At 50.9% G+C, this 18,382-nt stretch overlaps 1 pseudogene; it reads left to right on the top strand.

Annotated features, from left to right (window-relative positions):
- Nucleotides 1-1,249: 1,249 nt before the first annotated feature.
- Nucleotides 1,250-17,633, top strand: LOC123083871 (uncharacterized; annotated as a pseudogene).
- The last annotated feature ends 749 nt before the right edge of the window (nt 17,634-18,382 follow it).

Here is an 18,382-nt window from a genome sequence, read left to right as displayed (position 1 = left end):
GCACCAAGATGGGCCAACTCCTTGCAGGCGGCCTCAAGAGAGGCCAACTCCTAGCAGGAGGCCCCTGGCGCCCTCAGAGTCTGCGCCCCTATTAAGAAGACAAGACAGGGTGAGGCTATAGTGTAGCCCATCAACCCCGTATCCAGGGCCGGGCGTGGCCACAGTGCACCGTACAGGCGGAGATCTGCGCCCGGCACGACACTGTTGCCACTCCACCCTTGACGTCACTGCTGGCAGGCGAAGCCCTGTTCCCACGACGACCTGTCGGTACGGTCTGTAGGCGGCGGGCCCTACTGCGCAGCGAGAGACCGGAGAACAGTCGGTGAGACTGTAGCCACGCTTCCCTGACCAAGTACACATCATTAGCATCACGGCTACAGTAAACCAGCAGCCGACAAGACCGGCAAGTGGCGGGAGCGGCCTGTCGGCTCCGTACCAAACCAGTCGGCGGGGCCCACCAGGCGGCCCCCAGCAGCCGGCGGAGAAGCCGGCGACCAGAGACACTGACAGTCGGGTCCTACACCCGGCCAGATTACTATTGTGCCCCTGGGGGTAGGCCTATATAAACCCCCCAGGGCACCCATGCAAAGGGTTCCCAACCTGTTAGACCTAGACTCATACCTAGAGGAAGGAGAGAGCGTGCCTGCCTTCTTCTACCAATAGCATATAGCTCGAGGAGCACCATTGTATCCACTAGTGCCTTAGTGATCATGCGGAGACCCCGCAGAGCAGGACTAGGGGTGTTATCTACTAGGAGAGCCCCGCACCTGGGTAAAGTATGCCGGTGTTCGTGTCTACGCCTCATCCCGCTTCCGGGCACCAGCGATGTTGTACTCGCTCCCACCATGATAAGCCATCCTTTGGCATATATCGCACCCAACCCCCGACATTTGGCACCCACCGTGGGGTGAGATGCACTGTTTTCTGGAGATCTATTTTGGACGGGAACCCTGTTCCTTCCTGGCGAGCGCAGCCAGCTTGGCACGCTAGACGGTGTCTGCGCCGACGTGTTGCAAGACGCGGAGTTTGTCTGTGCGGCGAGCTGCCTTGCCGACCTTGTTGGCGAAATCTGCCTCCCCGGCGAGCCCGCATCTAATGCGGGCACAGAAGGCCCCGAGAGCCGCCTTGTGAGCCTCCTCGATCAGCTCCATGTCGTCAGCGAGCCCGCTGCAGACTTGGAGTCGGTTGGCTCCACCAACCCGATGCTTGTCGACTCCGACACGCGTTGCCTGACGCGTTCCCCACCAATATGGTGGTCTACGACGAACCGCTTCCTTGCGCGGATAGCGGCAGCAACACCGTCAAGGAGGTGCTCGTCATCAGCCATAGCGAGCACTCTCGCGGAGGTGGCCAAGATCTGTTGCAGGCGGCACTACAAGACCTAACTGCGCCCATTCCCGAAGAAGCCGACGTCAAGACGCTGGAAGCGCGCCGCATCCAGCTCGTCGAGAGCGCCAACAAGCTGGCCAGCATGAGACGCCTTTTAGAGGCCTACCAGTGTGAGATGGACCGTGCCGTTGGCAGCACGCCAGCTCTTGGTGGGCCTAGTCGCATTGGCGTGATTAAGCAGCGCGGCGCGGCCATTGCCAGCATGTTTGGGGCGGATCGCCCCGTCTACACCACACCCGTAGAAAACATACGAGCAGCCCATGCGGCTGCAGACAAGCTAGACACGCTCGAGGGCGACGAGCTTCGCCACATGACGGAGCGCGTCCAGCAGCTCCTTGACATGGCTACTGAGCACCAAGACGCCGGCTGCAGCACTGAGGCGCCCAACTGGCGAAACGACGACCCGCCTCCCCGCCGAGAGCAAGGCACGACATCTCGGACGCTGACTGGTGGCGTCCGCAATAGAACAGACAAGGAGCCGGCTGCCAGCCGTAGCCGGACTCGCATCACCATCGAGCGCGACCAAGACGGTCGCCCAAGAGCTGCAGCGACGAGACGACTGTCCGCCTACCCCTCCCCACAGGGAGAGGTGCATTTCCCCGCCACCTGTTAACCACCCGACGCTCGGCGACCGCCTCGGTCGCCGAGAAGGAATCAGAGAGAACGACGCCCGCCACCGGATCGACCGCCTCAACCATTCCCTGGCACTAGAAGAATAGGACGAGCTGGGTCCGCCTTGTTTTGGCCCCCGCATCCAAGATGAGCCTTCCCCAAAGGGTTCATGCTCCCGAGAGATACGCCCAACTACACCGGCTCCGTGAAGCCGGAGGACTGGCTGGTCGACTACTCCACAGCCATCAGCATCGCCAACGGCAACAAGCACGTTGCCATGAAGTATGTTCCGCTCATGCTCTAGGGCACGGCCCGGACATGGCTGAACAGCCTGAAGCCCCGCAGCATCAACAACTAGGTCGATTTCACTGAAGCATTCATCCGCAACTTCACCAGCACCTACAAGCGGCCGCCCAAGCTTCGCCAGCTCTCCTTGTGCGTCCAAGGCCCCAACGAATCAATTTGCGATTACCTTATGCATTGGGCCGAGCTGTGCAACTCTTGCGAGGGCGTGCACGAGGTGCAAGCCATCGAGTACTTCACCGCCGGGTGCCAAGAAGGCACCCTCCTCTAGCAGAAGCTTCTCTGCAACGAGCCAACAACCCTTGATGAACTGCTGATCATAGAAGACAAGTACGCCACGGCCGACTCCTCCATGAAGGTGGAGATCCAAGTTGACGCATCGGGCAAGGTGGACCCTCAAACTCCTCAGACCCCAGCTGGTGACACCAGTCGGCGTCAGCAACAGAATGACCATAAGCGCAAGGCCACGCAGTCGGCTTCCACAAGCTGGCAGGTGGCGATAGTTGAAGACTAGCAGCCAGAAGGGCAGCCTCCTCCCAAACGCCAAAAGGGCGGCAAGACCAACTGGTTCCCTGCCTTCTCGTACGAGCAGAATCTAGATGCACCCTGCAAGTTCCACAGCGGCGCGAAGCCGTCCAACCGCACCACTCAAAAATGCCACTGGCTCACCAGGATCGCCAAGGGCGACGGACTCCAGCCTCCTCCGCCTGCTGGCCCACCGCCTCCTCCTCCACAGCAGCCGGCGGTTCGGCCAGTCGGTGCAATGCAAGATGAATATCCTAAAGAGCGTGGAGCTTATGTCGTGTTTATGAACATGGCTGACGATAAGCACAGTGGACAGCAGCGGCAACAAGAAGTAAATGAAGTGGCATCAGAGACCCCCGAGTTCATGCATTGGTCTGAAAAGCCCACAGCTGGAGCAGAGCTGACCACCCGGAGGTGATGCCTTCTCCCAGATCTTATGCTCTAGTGTTGGATGCCACCTTTGCCATGGAGAGGCGGCTGCTCGCTTCTCCCAAGTTCTAATAGATGGTGGCAACAGCATCAACATCTTGTGCAAAGATATTATGGAGAAGTTGGGAATCAAGCAGAGACAGCTCCAGCCCAGTCGGACTGTATTCCATGGCATAGTTCCTGGCCTTTCCTGCTTACCAATCGGCAAGACACTGATTGACATCCTCTTTGGAGACAAAGATCACTTTCGCGTGGTTGCCTTGCCCTCCAAACCCTAGGCGCGCCTAGGGTTTGGGGCGCCCCCCTTGTCTTGGGGGGCAAGACACAGGTTGCCTTGCCCCCCAAACCCTAGGCGCATGGGCCCTAGGGGGGAGGCGCCCAGCTCACTAAGGGGCTGGTCCCTCTCCACACACAGCCCATAGGGCCCTCCGGGGCAGGTGGACCCTCCTGGTGGACCCCCGGAACCCCTTCGGTGGTCCCAGTACAATACCGGTAACCCCCGAATTATTCCGGTGACCGTATGATGACTTCCCATATATAAATATTTATCTCCGGACCATTCCAGAACTCCTCGTGACGTCCGTGATCTCATTTGGGACTCCGAACAACATTCGGTAACCACGTACATCTATTTCCTATAACCCTAGCGTCATCAAACCTTAAGTGTGTAGACCCTACGGGCTTGGGAGTCATGCAGACATGGCCGAGACAACTCTCCGGTCAATAACCAACAGCGGGATCTGGATACCCATGTTGGCTCCCACATGCACCACGATGATCTCATCGGATGAACCACGATGTCAAGGATTCAATCAATCCCGTATAAAATTCCCATTGTCTACCGGTATAGCACTTGCCCAAGATTCGATCGTCGGTATCCCGATACCTTGTTCAATCTCGTTACAGTAAGTCTCTTTAATCGTTCCATAACACATCATCCCATGATCAACTCCTTTGTCACATTGTGCACATTATGATGATGTCCTACCGAGTGGGCCCAGAGATACCTCTCCGTTACACGGAGTGACAAATCCCAGTCTCGATTCGTGCCAACCCAACAGACACTTTCGGAGATACCCGCAGTGCACCCTTATAGTCACCCAGTTACGTTGTGACGTTTGGTACACCCAAAGCATTCCTACGGTATCTGGGAGTTGCATAATCTCATGGTCTAAGGAAATGATACTTGACATTAGAAAAGCTTTAGCATACGAACTACACGATCTTGTGCTAGGCTTAGGATTGGGTCTTGTCCATCACATCATTCTCCTAATGATGTGACCCCGTTATCAACGACATCCAATGTCCATGGTCAGGAAACCGTAACCATCTATTGATCAACGAGCTAGTTAACTAGAGGCTTACTAGGGACATGGTGTTGTCTATGTATCCACACATGTATCTGAGTTTCCTATCAATACAATTCTAGCATGGATAATAAACAATTATCATGAACAAGGAAATATAATAATAACTAATTTATTATTGCCTCTAGGGCATATTTCCAACAGTCTCCCACTTGCACTAGAGTCAATAATCCAGTTCACGTCGCTATGTGATTAACACTCAAGGTCACATCCCCATGTGACTGACACCCAAAGAGTTTACTAGAGTCAACGGGTCTGAACATTTCAGATCCGTGTGTGCTTTGCAAATCTGTATGTCATCTTTTAGATGCAGCTACCGCGCTATATTTGGAGCTATTCCAAATAACTGTTCTACTATACGAATTCAGTTTACTACTCAGAATCATCCAGATTAGTGTCAAAGATTGCATCGGCGTAACCCTTTACGACGAACTCTTTTACCACCTCCATAATCGAGAAAATTCCTTAGTCCAGTAGTTACTAAGGATAACCTTAACTGTTGTCCTGTGATCCATTCCTAGATCACACTTGTACCCCTTCAGGTGCGGTACAACATAGCATACTTTAGAGCCTATGTCTAAAGAATAGGGGACGACCTTCGCCATTTCTCTCTCTATTCTGCCGTGGTCAGTTCTTGAGTCTTGCTCAACACTTATACCTTATAACACAGCGAAGAACTCCTGCTTTGCCGATCTATTTTTGAACTCCTTCAAAATCTTGTCATGGTATATGTTCATTTGAAAGTACCATTAAGCATTTTTGATCTATCCTTATAGATCTTGATGATCAATGTTCAAGTAGCTTAATCCAGGTTTTCCATTGAAAAACTTTTTAAAATAACCCTGCATGCTTTCCAGAAATTCTACATCATTTCTGATCAACAATATGTTAACAACATATACTCATCAGAAATTCTATAGTGCTCCCACTCAGTTCTTTAGACATACAAGTTTCTCATAAACTTTGTATAAACCTAAAATCTTTGATCATCTCATCAAAGCGTACATTCCAATTCCGAGATGCTTACTCCAGTCCTTAGAAGGATTGCTGGAGCTTTGCATACTTGTTAGCATCTTTTAGGATTGACAAAACCTTCCGGTTGTATCACATACAACCTTTCCTCAAGAAAATCGTCGAGGAAACAATGTTTTGACATCCTATCTACAAGATTTCATAAATAATGCAGTAACTGCTAACATAATTCCAACAGACTCTTAGCATTTCTACAAGTGAGAAAGTCTCATCGTAGTCAACTCCTTGAACTTGTCGGGAAACATCTTAACGACAAGTCGAGCTTTCTTAATGGTGACACTTACCATCATTGTCCGTCTTCCTTTTAAAATCCATCTGCACCCAACAGCCTCACGACTATCAAGTAGTTCTTCCAAAGTCTACACTTTGTTTTCATACATGGATCCTCTCTCGGATTTTATGGCCTCGAGCCATTTTTTTGGAATCCGGGCCCACCATCGCTTATCCATAGCTCGTAGGTTCATTGTTGTCTAGCAACATGACTTCCAAGACAGGATTATTTACCACTCTGAAGTAGTACGCATCCTTGTTTGTCCTACGAGGTTTGGTAGTGATTTGATCCGAAGTTTCATGATCTCTATCATAAGCTTCCACTTCAATTGGTGTAGGTGCCACAGGAACAACTTCCTGTGCCCTGCTACACACTAGTTGAAGTGACGGTTCAATAACCTCATCAAGTCTCCACCATCCTCCCACTCAATTCTTTTGAGAGAAACTTTTCCTCGAGAAAGGACTCGTTTTAGAAACAATCACTTTTGCTTCTGGATCTGAAATAGGAGGTATTCCCAACTATTTTTGGGTATACTATGAAGATGCATTTATCCGCTTTGGGTTCGAGCTTATCAACTTGAAACCTTTTCACATAAGCGTCATATCCGCAAACTTTTAAGAAACAACAGCTTAGGTTTCTCTAAACCACAGTTCATACGGTGTCGTCTTAACGGAATTGTGTGGTGCCCTATTAAAGTGAATGCGGTTATCTCTAATGCCTAACCCATAAACGATAGTGGTAATTCGATAAGAGACATCATGGTATGCACCATATCCAATAGGGTGCAGTTATGATGTTCGGACACACCATCACACTATGGTGTTCCAAGCGGTATTAGTCGTGAAACAATTTCCACAATGTCTTAATTGTGTGCCAAACTCGTAACTCAGATATTCATCTCTATGATCATATCATAGATATTTTATCCTCTTGTCATGACGATCTTTCAACTTCACCCTGAAATTACTTGAACCTTTCAATAATTCAGACTCGTGATTCATCAAGTAAATATACTCAGCATCTACTCAAATCATCTATGAAGTAAGAACATAACGATATCCACTACATGCCTCGGCACTCATTGGACTGCACACATCAAAATGTATTACTTCCAACAAGTTGCTTTCTTGTCCATCTTACTGAAAACGAGGCCTTTCAGTCATCTTGCCCATGCGGTATGATTTGCATGTCTCAAGTGATTCAAAATCAAGTGAGCCCAAACGATCCATCTGTATGGAGTTTCTTCAAGCATATATACCTATAGTCATGGTTCGCATGTCTCAAGTGATTCAAAATCAAGTGAGTCCAAAGATCCATCAACATGGAGCTTCTTCATGCGTTTTATACCATTATGAGTCAAATTGCAGTGCCACAAGTATGTGGTACTATCATTACTATCTTATATCTTTTGGCATGAACATGTGTATCACCACGATCAGGATTCAATGAACCATTCATTTTAGGTGCAAGACCATTGAAGGTATTATTCAAATAAACAGAGTAACCATTATTCTCCTTAAATGAGTAACCGTATTGCGATAAACATAATCCAATCATGTCTATACTCAACGCAAACACCAAATAACAATTATTTAGGTTTAACACCAATCCCGATGGTAGACGGAGCGTGCGATGCTTGATCACATCAACCTTGGAAACACTTCCAACACATATCATCGTCTCACCTTTGGCTAGTCTCCGTTTATTCTGTAGCCTTTTATTTCGAGTTACTAACACTTAGCAACTGAACCGGTATCTAATACCCTGCTGCTACTAGGAGTACTAGTAAAGTACACATTTAATATAATGTATGTCCAATACATAATTATGTCAGCCTTGCCAGCCTTCTTATCTACCAAGTATCTAGGGTTGTTCCACTTCAGTGACTGTTCCCCTTATTACAGAAGCACTTAGTCTCGGGCTTGGGTTCAACTTTGGGTTTCTTCACTAGAGCGGCAACTGATTTGTCGTTTCATGAAGTATCCCTTTCTTGCCCTTGCCCTTCTTGAAACTAGTGGTTTTACTAACCATCAACAATTGATGCTCCTATTTTATTTCTACTTTCACGGTGTCACGAATAGCTCAAGGATCACCACATCTATCTCTGATATGTTATAGTTCATCACGAAGCTCTAGCAACTTGGTGGCAGTGAGTTTGGAGAACCATCACTATCTCATCCGGAAGGTCAACTCCCACTCGATTCAAGCGATTGTAGTACTCATACAATCTGAGCACATGCTCAACGATTGAGCTTTTCTCCTTAGTTTGCAGGTTTAGGAAACCTGTCAGAGGTCTCATACCTCTTGACATGGGCACTAGCCTGAAATCCCAATTTCAGTCCTTGGAACATCTCATATGTTCTGCGACGTTTCAAAAAACGTCTTTGGTGCCTCAATTCTAAACCATTTAGCATTACACAGTGAACTATCATGTAGTCATCAAAACGTGTATGTCAGATGTTCGCAACATCCACAACCGACGCTCAAGGTTCAGCTCACTGAGCGGTGCATTAAGGACATAATCCTTCTGCGCAGCAATGAGGATAATCCTCAGTTTGCGGACCCAGTCCGCATAATTGCTACTATCAAATTTCAACTAAATTTTCTCTAGGAACATATCTAAAATAGTAGAACTAAAGCATAAGCTACGATATAATTTGCAAAGTACTTTTGACTATGTTCATGATAATTAAGTTCATCTGATTATTTAATGAACTCCCACTCGGATAGACATCCCTCTAGTCATCTAAGTGATACATGATCCGAGTCAACTAGGCCGTGTCCGATCATCACGTGAGACGGACTAGTCATCATCGGTGAACATCTTCATGTTGATCGTATCTTCTATACGACTCATGTTCGACCTTTCGGTCTTCCGTGTTCCGAGGCCATGTCTGTACATGCTAGGCTCGTCAAGTCAACCTAAGTGTATTGCGTGTGTAAATCTGGCTTACACCCGTTGTATTCGAACGTTAGAATCTATCGCACCCGATCATCACATGGTGCTTCAAAACAACGAACCTTCTCAACGGTGCACAGTTAGGGGGAACACTTTCTTGAAATTATTGCGAGGGGTCATCTTATTTAAGCTACCGTAACCATCTATTGATCAACGAGCTAGTCAACTAGAGGCTAACTATGGACATGGTGTTGTCTATGTATCCACACATGTATCTGAATTTCCTATCAATACAATTCTAGCATGGATAATAAACGATTATCATGAACAAGGAAATATAATAATAACTAATTTATTATTGCCTCTAGGGCATATTTCGAACACATGGTGGTCCCCCACTATGCTTACCTCAAGATGAAGATGCCGAGTTCCAAGGGAATCCTGACCATAGCAGGGGACTACAAGAAGTCATCCGCCTGTGCAACAGACAGCAGCCGGCTAGCCGAGTCCCTCGTGATCGCGGCTGAGAAGCAGCTCCTTGACCGGGTTGTGGCGATGACAGGTAAGCAGCCGAAAATGTCACCCAACCCGAAGGAGTCAGAAGCCGAGGGCTCGTTCAAGCCGGCGAAAGAAACGAAGAAGATACCTTTGGACCTGGAGCACCCGGAGAGGCACACTGTCATAGGTGCGAACCTTGATAGCAAATAGGAAAGCAAGCTCGTCGTTTTCCTCCGTGAGAATCGGGAAATCTTTGCATGGTCTCCCAAAGACATGCCAGGTATTCCGACGGATTTCACCGAGCACAAGCTACCTGCCCGATCTGATGCCAAGCCAGTCAGGCAGCCCTTGCGCCGCCTGTCAGAAGAAAAGAGAAGAGTTGTTGGAGAAGAGATAGCTCGGCTTCTAGCAGCTGGCTTCATCATGGAACTGTTCTTTCCGGAATGGTTAGCCAACCCAGTCCTTGTACTGAGGAAGAACATGCAGTGGAGCATGTGTATTGATTATACCAGCCTCCACAAATCTAGCCCCAAAGACCCATTTGCTTTGCCAAGAATCGAACAAGTGATTGACTCCACAGCCGGATGCGAGCTGTTGAGCTTTTTGGATGCATACTCAGGGTATCATCAAATCAAGCTGAACCCGGCCGACAGGCTGAAGACTGCCTTCATCACGCCATTCGAAGCCTTCTGCTACCTGACCATGACGTTCGGCTTGGGAAATGCCGGTGCCACATTTCAGTGTTGCATGCAGAAGTGTCTACTCAAACAACTCGGCAGAAACGCCCATGTCTATGTGGATGATGTTGTGGTGAAGACAGAGAAGCGTGGAACGCTTCAATAAGACCTGAAGGAGACCTTTGAAAACTTGCACCGCTTTCAGGTCAAGCTCAACCCGGAAAAATGTGTGTTTGGAGTACCAGCTGTCCAGCTACTTGGCTTCCTGGTCTCAGAGCGCGGCATAGAATGCAACCCTTTGAAGATCAAGGCCATCGATAGGATGGAGGTGCCCACCCGACTGCTGGACGTGCAAAAATTTACCGGCTGCTTGGCATCCATCAAGTGTTTCATCAGTCGGCTGGGCGAGAAGGCTCTTCCCCTATGCCAGCTAATGAAGAAGACCACTTTTTCGAGTGGAACGACAAGGCGGATGAAGCTTTTCTCTAGCTCAAAAAGATGTTGACCACTCCGCCTGTCCTGGCGGCTCCGACTGATAAGGATCCCATGCTTCTCTACATCGCCGCCACCAGCCAAGTGGTCAGCATAGTCATAGTTGTGGAACGCAAGGAAGAAGGCAAAGCACTGCCAGTCCAGAGGCCGGTGTTTTACCTGAGTGAAGTATTGTCCGCCTCCAGGCAGAAATACCCCCACTATCAGAAGATGTGCTACGGCGTATACTTCGCCGCCAAGAAGCTGAAGCCATACTTTCAAGAACATCCAATCACCGTGGTCTGCACTTCTCCACTTGCCGAGATCATTGGAAGCCGAGATGCTTCAGGCCGAGTGGCCAAATAGGCCATAGATTTGCCCCCCTACACCATCTACTACCAGCCTCGCACCGCCATCAAGTCACACGCACCGGCCGACTTCCTCGTCGACTGGGCCGAGACCCAGTACCTGCTGCCAGTGCCAGACTCCACTTATTGGCGAATGCACTTTGATGGTTCCAAGATGCGCACCGGTTTGGGAGCCGGCATCGTCCTCACCTCTCCCAAAGACAATAAGCTCAGATATGTGCTGCAAATCCACTATGCCGCCTCCAACAACGTTGCTGAATAGGAAGCACTCATTCACGGGCTCTGGCTTGCCAAGGAACTGGGCACTCGCCGGATCCTATGCTATGGTGATTCCGACTTGGTGGTCCAGCAGTTGTCAGGCGACTGGGACGCCAAGGACACAAATATGGCGAGCCACCGCTTCCTCGTACAGCAACTCAGTGGATACTTTGAACGGTGTGAGTTCCTCCATGTGCAAAGAAATTACAATGAGCAAGCCGATGCTTTGGCACGGATTGGCTCTACCCGGCAAGAAATACCAGCCGGCGTTGCCCTGAAACGCCTCTTCGAGCTGTCTGTCAAGCCATCGCCAGAGTCAGATTCCATCTTCGTGCCGGCTCCTCCTGAAGCAGTCGGATTCGACTTGAGGACCGCAGCAGCCGGCGCGGGGAATTCGGCAGGCGGCCCGGGACTGCAGCAGTCGGCCTGGGGACTTCATCGACTCAGCAAGCGGTGGTCGACTCCAACCCACCGCCTCCCGGCCGAACCGCCCTCGTGCAAGTAGTAGCCCTTGCAGTAGAAGAAATAGCAGCACCTTCCTGGGCTCAGCCCATCCTCAATTTTTTGGTGAATAAAGACCTGCCGACTGATGAGATCTCGGCCCGACAAGTACAACGTCGGGCGGCAGCATACACCACTGTCAACAGAGAACTTGTGAGGCGCAACGTTACTAGTGTGTACCAGCACTGCGTGGAGCCAGAGCAAGGCCAAGCAATCCTCAAAGATATCCACCAAGGCGAGTGTGGCCACCACGCGACTTCAAGAGCACTCGTTGCCAAAGCTTTTCGCCATGGGTTTTTCTGACCGACTGCTCTAGAAGACGCCAAAGACTTGGTCTAGAAATGCAAAGGGTGCCAGAAGTTCTGCTCCAAGACGCATCAGCTGGCTTCTACACTCAAGACCATCCCCATTGCCTGGCCCTTTGCTATCTGGGGGCTGGTCATGGTGGGACCATTCAAGACAGCACGCGGCGGCAAGACTCACCTGCTTGTCGCGGTGGACAAGTTCACCAAGTGGATAGAAGCAAAACCAATTAAGAAGTTGAAGGGTCCGACTGTCGTGACTTTCATCTCAAACATCACCATCCGGTACGGCATACCACACAGCATCATCACCGACAATGACACAAACTTTGCTAAAGGTGCCTTGGCTCGTTTCTGCGCGACGCAGGGCATCCGACTGGACCTAGCGTCGATTGCCCATCCGCAGTCAAGCGGCCAAGTGGAGCGAGCAAAGAGCCATATTTTGTCCGGCATCAAGCCCTGACTGGTCGAGCCCCTGGAGCGTTCGGCCGGCTGCTGGCTCGACGAGCTGCCGGCCATCCTCTCGAGCATGCGTACAACTCCGAACAGGTCAACCGGCTTCACGCCTTTCTTTCGCGTCTACGGTGTCGAAGCTGTCATCCTGACGGACATAGAATTCGACTCCCCTCGAGTCACCATGTACACCGAAGAGGAGGCAAAAGAAGCACGAGAAGATGGTGTCGATCTGCTGGAAGAGGGCTGGCTGTTGGCACTCAGTCGGTCCACCATCTACCAACAAAGCCTACGCCGATACTACAATCGGAAGGTCAATCCAAGATCCTTCCAAGAGGGAGACCTTGTGCTTCGGCGGATCCAGCGAACAGCCAGCCAGCACAAGCTCTCGGCACCTTGGGAAGGCCCCTTCATCATCAGCAAGGTATTGGGCAATGACTCCTACTACCTAATCGATGGTCAAAAGCCTCGAGCATGCAAGAGAGACGACTCCGGCAAGGAGACGGAGCGGCCATGGAATGCAAACCTCCTTCGAAGGTTTTACAGTTGATGGAGTATGTACCACGCTACCTTTTGTATTAAGTACGAAGACTCCGGGTCCCCCGAGAAGAGCTCGGGGACTACCCTCCTTTATCTATATGATAAATATTATGCCTATGGATGTGTTATTTCATTTTTCCGCCTGGCACCGGGTCCGACAAGTCGGCCCGAGGGGCTCGCCGCCTTGTACTATGCGGTGCTTCCTGCAGCCAGACAAGTAGTGTGTTGGCATCCAAGCCTTCTCCTTCCAGAAGCCACAGCTTGCAGAGCGACTATCCGGTGGGCAGGAGTTAAAGGCAGAAAGGGTGTCCGCATGAAAAATGGCTAAGGACCCAAAGCATGCACATAGTTCAAGCTGGCGTCCCGCCTCACCGACCGGCTGTTGAGCAGCCGGTCGACCGGCTTCTACCTAACTTGCCAAAAATACTCTAATCGGCTAAGTACTTACCCTCCCAACGCAGCCAAGTACTTGACACAACCGCAGTCCACAGAGCTGCTGTTTGGCTGGCAAGACGGTAGCCCGGGGAGGGAGCCAAAGGAAAATAGCCAAGGAGCAGAAAGCAAGGAAAGATAGAACTCGGAAAATATATTTACACATCAAAAGGCCCTTGGCCAACACTCAACAGAAGTTTGGAATACACCCCGCGGGTGGAATTGAGCGAAGTTAACATGTTTGTCGAGACTGATAAGCAGGAAAAAACAAAAGATAAATTGGCAGCCTAGGGAGCAGCAGACGGATTCGGCGGAATGGTGGAGTCGATGGTGCCGGTTGGTGGAGCGGTCGGCAGGTCAGTCTCCACTTGGTTGCCTTCAGCAGGAGTCGGCTCACCCGGGCGTGGCTCGTTACTGGAGGCGCGGTCGAGCTGGGGCTGGCCGTCCGCTTCAACCTCTGGCGCTTCCTCTTCACTTTCCTCGTCCTCCTCGTCTTCTCCCTCGTCGCTAGAGTCGATCACTTCGGCTGAGTCCTCGCCATCCTCCGGGTTCAGCCAAAACCACTCTGGTGGCGCCTCGGCACCATTCTCAGCCAGCTCCGGGACGAAGATGCTGGTGTTGCTGTACTCGGCGATCGCCACCGCCCGCTTGATAAGATCATGCTCCACCGCCACCAGCTCCTCCTGGGCCTCCTGTCGAAATGTGATCAACTGGGCTAGATTTAGCCTAGGGTACCATGCCTTGATGAACTCCAAGGCCCAGCGTGCTCCAGCCCAGGCCGAGGAGCCCTTCCATGACTCAAGACGGCCGGCCGCCACCTCCAGCCAGTCGATAGTTCGACTGGGAGTGCGCGGAGCCTGCATGTTTGGTCACAGGGCAGAGATGGCCTGCGCCCCAATGCGCTGAAGATGGCGCATCATCCAATGAGCCAGCCGAAGACGGGCCTGGATAATGAGAAGTTGTTCGCTGAGGGTCCGGGGGGCGTTGGCAGCAATCTGCGCACCTTCCGCCCTCCACCCTTCGCGGTCAGCCTCGATGGCCTGATTGGCAGCGCCAGAATGACCAGGGAAGAAATATGCTCAAACAGAAAGCAAAGAGCCAAAGTTAGAAGTAAGAAGCCGGCTCGATCAGCAGTCGGTGGCTCGGAGAAAGAAAAAAGAGGGAAGCTTACCGTCAACCATGTCTTCTATTTTGCTGAAGCCGGCACTAAGCAACGCCTCCTTATTGGTCCAGGCGGAGCGTTCAGTCTCGAACTCAGCAAGGAGACCGGACTCCTTTTCCTCCGCCTCCTTCTGGGCTTTCTTGAGAAGCTCCGCCTGCTCCGCCAGTTGCGTGGTCAGCTGGTCACACTCTTGGGCTAGCTCATTGCGCTCCGCCTCCTTGGCGCATAACGCGGTGTTGGCGTCGCCCAGCTTCTGCTGCAAAGTAGCGTTGGCCTCTACAAGAACGGAGAAAAAGACGTCAGCAACCAACAGTGAAAAAGTACAGTCGCTGGAGAGATCCGGCCTGACTGCTCAGCAGTCGGCCCGAATCTCGGGGACTACAGCTCACGGGTGCGCCAGCGCCCCCCCGTAGAGAAAGAAGTTATCAACATCAGCAAAGAGAAAGTATAGTTGCCGGGGAGATCAGGCCCGACTACTTAGCAGTCGGCCCGAATCTCGGGGACTACAGCCCGCGGGTGCGCCAGCATGCCCCTGCAGAGAAAGGAAACAAAGACTTACTCCGACTTTCTGACAAGTCGGCGGTCCGCTGCTCCAACTCTTGGACGTTGGAGTTGAAGGTGGCCGCGCGGAGGTTATGCTAATCCTACAGTGAAGATATCAGACAATGTTAGTACTCAAAGCTTGCCAATTAAAGTTCCGAGCCGCCTGCTCATCAGCCGGCCTGAAACTCGGGGACTACACCCAGTGGGTGCGCTGACACGCCCCCCATAGAGAAGTACAAAAAAGACAAGGATCAAAGATGAAGAAGTGAGAAACATACCCGGATGGCCGCTCGCGAATCCAAGAACGCCTTGTTGCAATGCTGCGTAGGCCTCTTCTCGGAGCCTGGTGTCGGTGTCAAAACCGGCGGATCTCGGGTTCCCGAACTATGCGTCTATGGCGGATGGTAACAGGAGGCGGGGGACACAATGTTTACCCAGGTTCGGGCCCTCTCGATGGAGGTAATACCCTACTTCCTGCTTGATTGATCTTGATGATATAAGTAGTACAAGAGTTGATCTACCACGAGATCGTAATGGCTAAACCCTAAAAGTCTAGCCTGTATGACTATGGTAATGTGTGTATCCTCTCTGGACTAACTCCTCCAGTTTATATAGACACCGGGAGGATCTAGGGTTACATAGAGTCCGTTACAAAAGAAGGAATCTTCGTAGTCGGTCGCCAAGCTTGCCTTCCACACCAAGGAGAGTCCAATCCGGACACGGGTACAGTCTTCGGCCTTCATGTCTTCACAGCCCATTAGTCCGGCCCTACTAGCCTATGATTATGATTGTTGTTGGTCCTACAGACTAAACCATCACTACTAGAAACACGGAATTTGCCATCAGCTAGCTCTTTGCCATCTGCCAGCTGATGGCAAAGAACGTCTTTGCCATCTGCTTATAAAAAACAGATGGCAAAGAACTGACAAATGGCAAAGAACATGGTTGCCATCAGCCAATTCTTTGTCATCTGCTAGTGGATGGCAACTAATCTTTGCCATCTGCCAGCAGATGGCAAAGAGGTTGGCAAATCCTATGGCCGTCAAACTGTAACGGCGTACCAGCCCCACCTCTTTGCCATCTGCTAGCAGACGGCAAAGAGATGGGGTTATTTTTTTAGGTAAAAAAACTGTGGGGTTATCCCCTCCCTCCCTCCCCACCCATCCAGGTAAAAAAAACGACGTTGGCATCTCATCCACACACCACCACCTACCTCCTCCCTCTCCGCCTCCTGCGCCCCTTCCTCCCACCCCCATCCCCATCCCCATCCCCCTTCGCCTTCCCCCACCACCCCGACCTCCTCGACCTCTACCTCCCCGTCGACCCCTTCTTCGTCCCGCCCCCCATCCCCTCCCCGCATGCCTTCCTCCTGCACGACCTCACCGACCGCGTCGCCGCTCGAGCTCGCGGCCCGCGCGGCCGCCCCGCAGCCGGCATGCCGCAAGTACACCTACGCGGCCACGGAGCCCGGCGGCCGGAAGGTCAAGTGGACGGCGGAGGAGAAGCCGCGCGGCAGGGGCCGGGTGCTCAAGTGGGAGGCGGAGCTCGCCTCCCCCAACGACGACGGATTCAACCGCAAGTGGAGGTGGGAGGCCAAGTCCAAGGGCGGCGCCGGAGGCAAGACTAAGACCAAGTGGGGCACCGAGATCAAGGGAAAGGCTCGCTCGAGCCATGGTTGCATGCCTACACCTGGGAGGAGGACTTCACCGCCTCCGACGACGACGAGGATGAGCTGGAGGTCGAGGAGCGCAGGCCGAAGAAGCCCAAGAAGATCAAGGCCGCCACCAAGGACAAGGACCATGACAAGAAGAAGCCGGCGAGGACGTGCGTCCAGATCGAGGAGATCCCCGAGGACAACACCGCCGGCTGCGACGCCATCCACAAGGTACGGTACTCAGCACAAAAGATGAGATTTTTGTGGGGGTTTGGGGTCTGTGGCCCGATCTGAACGAAATGTGTGATTTCCAGTAGAATTTCCAATAGATCCAAGTTACCTCTCGCTGGATTTGAGTGAAAATTTGGAATTTTAGAGGATGCTAGTGTCCACACTCTAGATCTGTGCTTAGTACTGGCTACAGATTGACTGAACTCTGCTCTGAATGATATCAGCTTGAGGATTCTGCTCCCTTGCAATGCACTACTGTCATATGTGTGCTGACCGCCTGACATTTGTCTCTCTTTCTGATGATGCAGGCCTTTGCCATGGGGAACGGCAAGGGGAAGGCCAAGGAGCTGTCGCTGTAGGATGCCGTGCTGCTCATCTAGATGAACTACAGGGCGCACCTCACCCACCGCTCCCAGGTGCTCAGCTGCCTGCGCAATCTCGCCGTCGCCAAGGCCAAGCTCAAGGAGCTCTGGTCCCTCTTCTACAACCTCTCCTACAGGCGCCGCCTCTCGCACGACCACGAGGAGCGGCAGAGGTTCTCCGAGAAGATCATTGTCCTGCTCCTCATTGTCGACGCGCTCGAGGTGAGCTCCGTCACGGCCTGTTTACGATTGCCGATTGCTGATTGCCATTGCTGTGTTGTGGATTTCAAATTCAGTTACTGCATACAGTGGTTAACACTACTAGTCGTCAAACCCGTGCGATGCACGGGCTAGTCTTTCTACTATATTTTACCATAAGAATTGGATTTTTTTGGGCATTTAATCCATATATAGCAATAAGTGATGTCCTAACCAACAGATCCTAAGAATGAACCTTTTCTAAATTATGATTTTCTAGTGCAACGTGTACGCTACTGACCAACAGGTCAAATGGAAAGCATTTTATTCTCTACATCATATACTCACGCCGATGTAAAGAACCAAAGGGTTCATAGTTCACATATATAGACTATGTAGAGGAATCATCTTCCTCAACAAATTCTTTGAGAGTTTGACCTATGTCTCTCTCACCGTAAGAATATCAAAAAAATAATCTTTTAGAGCACGTGCCTCGGGGAAAGTGAAAAATGAATACTGAAACTGGTTTGTCACATGCATTATATTTGGTTTATTAAAAATATACAATTCAGATCAATCTGGATATTTTCTGCATGCATTACATAGTACAGGGCTAGGTAGTAAGCATTCCGATCAACAAAAAATGTCATAAGATAGATAATTTGAACGTACAGACCTTATACAAATAGTAGGTATGAAAGAAAAGAGAGAGACAACATAGTGGTAGAACATGGATAGAGCAGATTTGGAGAAGTGCGATGATCATCTCGTATTACCTTTCCTCCTATAGTCCCCTTCAGAACGAAAATAAGTATAGTATATGTGCTAAGTTAATTCATAAAAAAGGTAAAACAAAAAGAACTATACAAAAGCCAGATTCAGGTATTGCTTTCGAAAAATCTTTA

This window comes from Triticum aestivum, chromosome 4A (assembly GCF_018294505.1).
Source record: "Triticum aestivum cultivar Chinese Spring chromosome 4A, IWGSC CS RefSeq v2.1, whole genome shotgun sequence".
Lineage (NCBI taxonomy): Eukaryota > Viridiplantae > Streptophyta > Magnoliopsida > Poales > Poaceae > Triticum > Triticum aestivum.
This window is presented reverse-complemented; position numbering and strand designations above follow the sequence as displayed.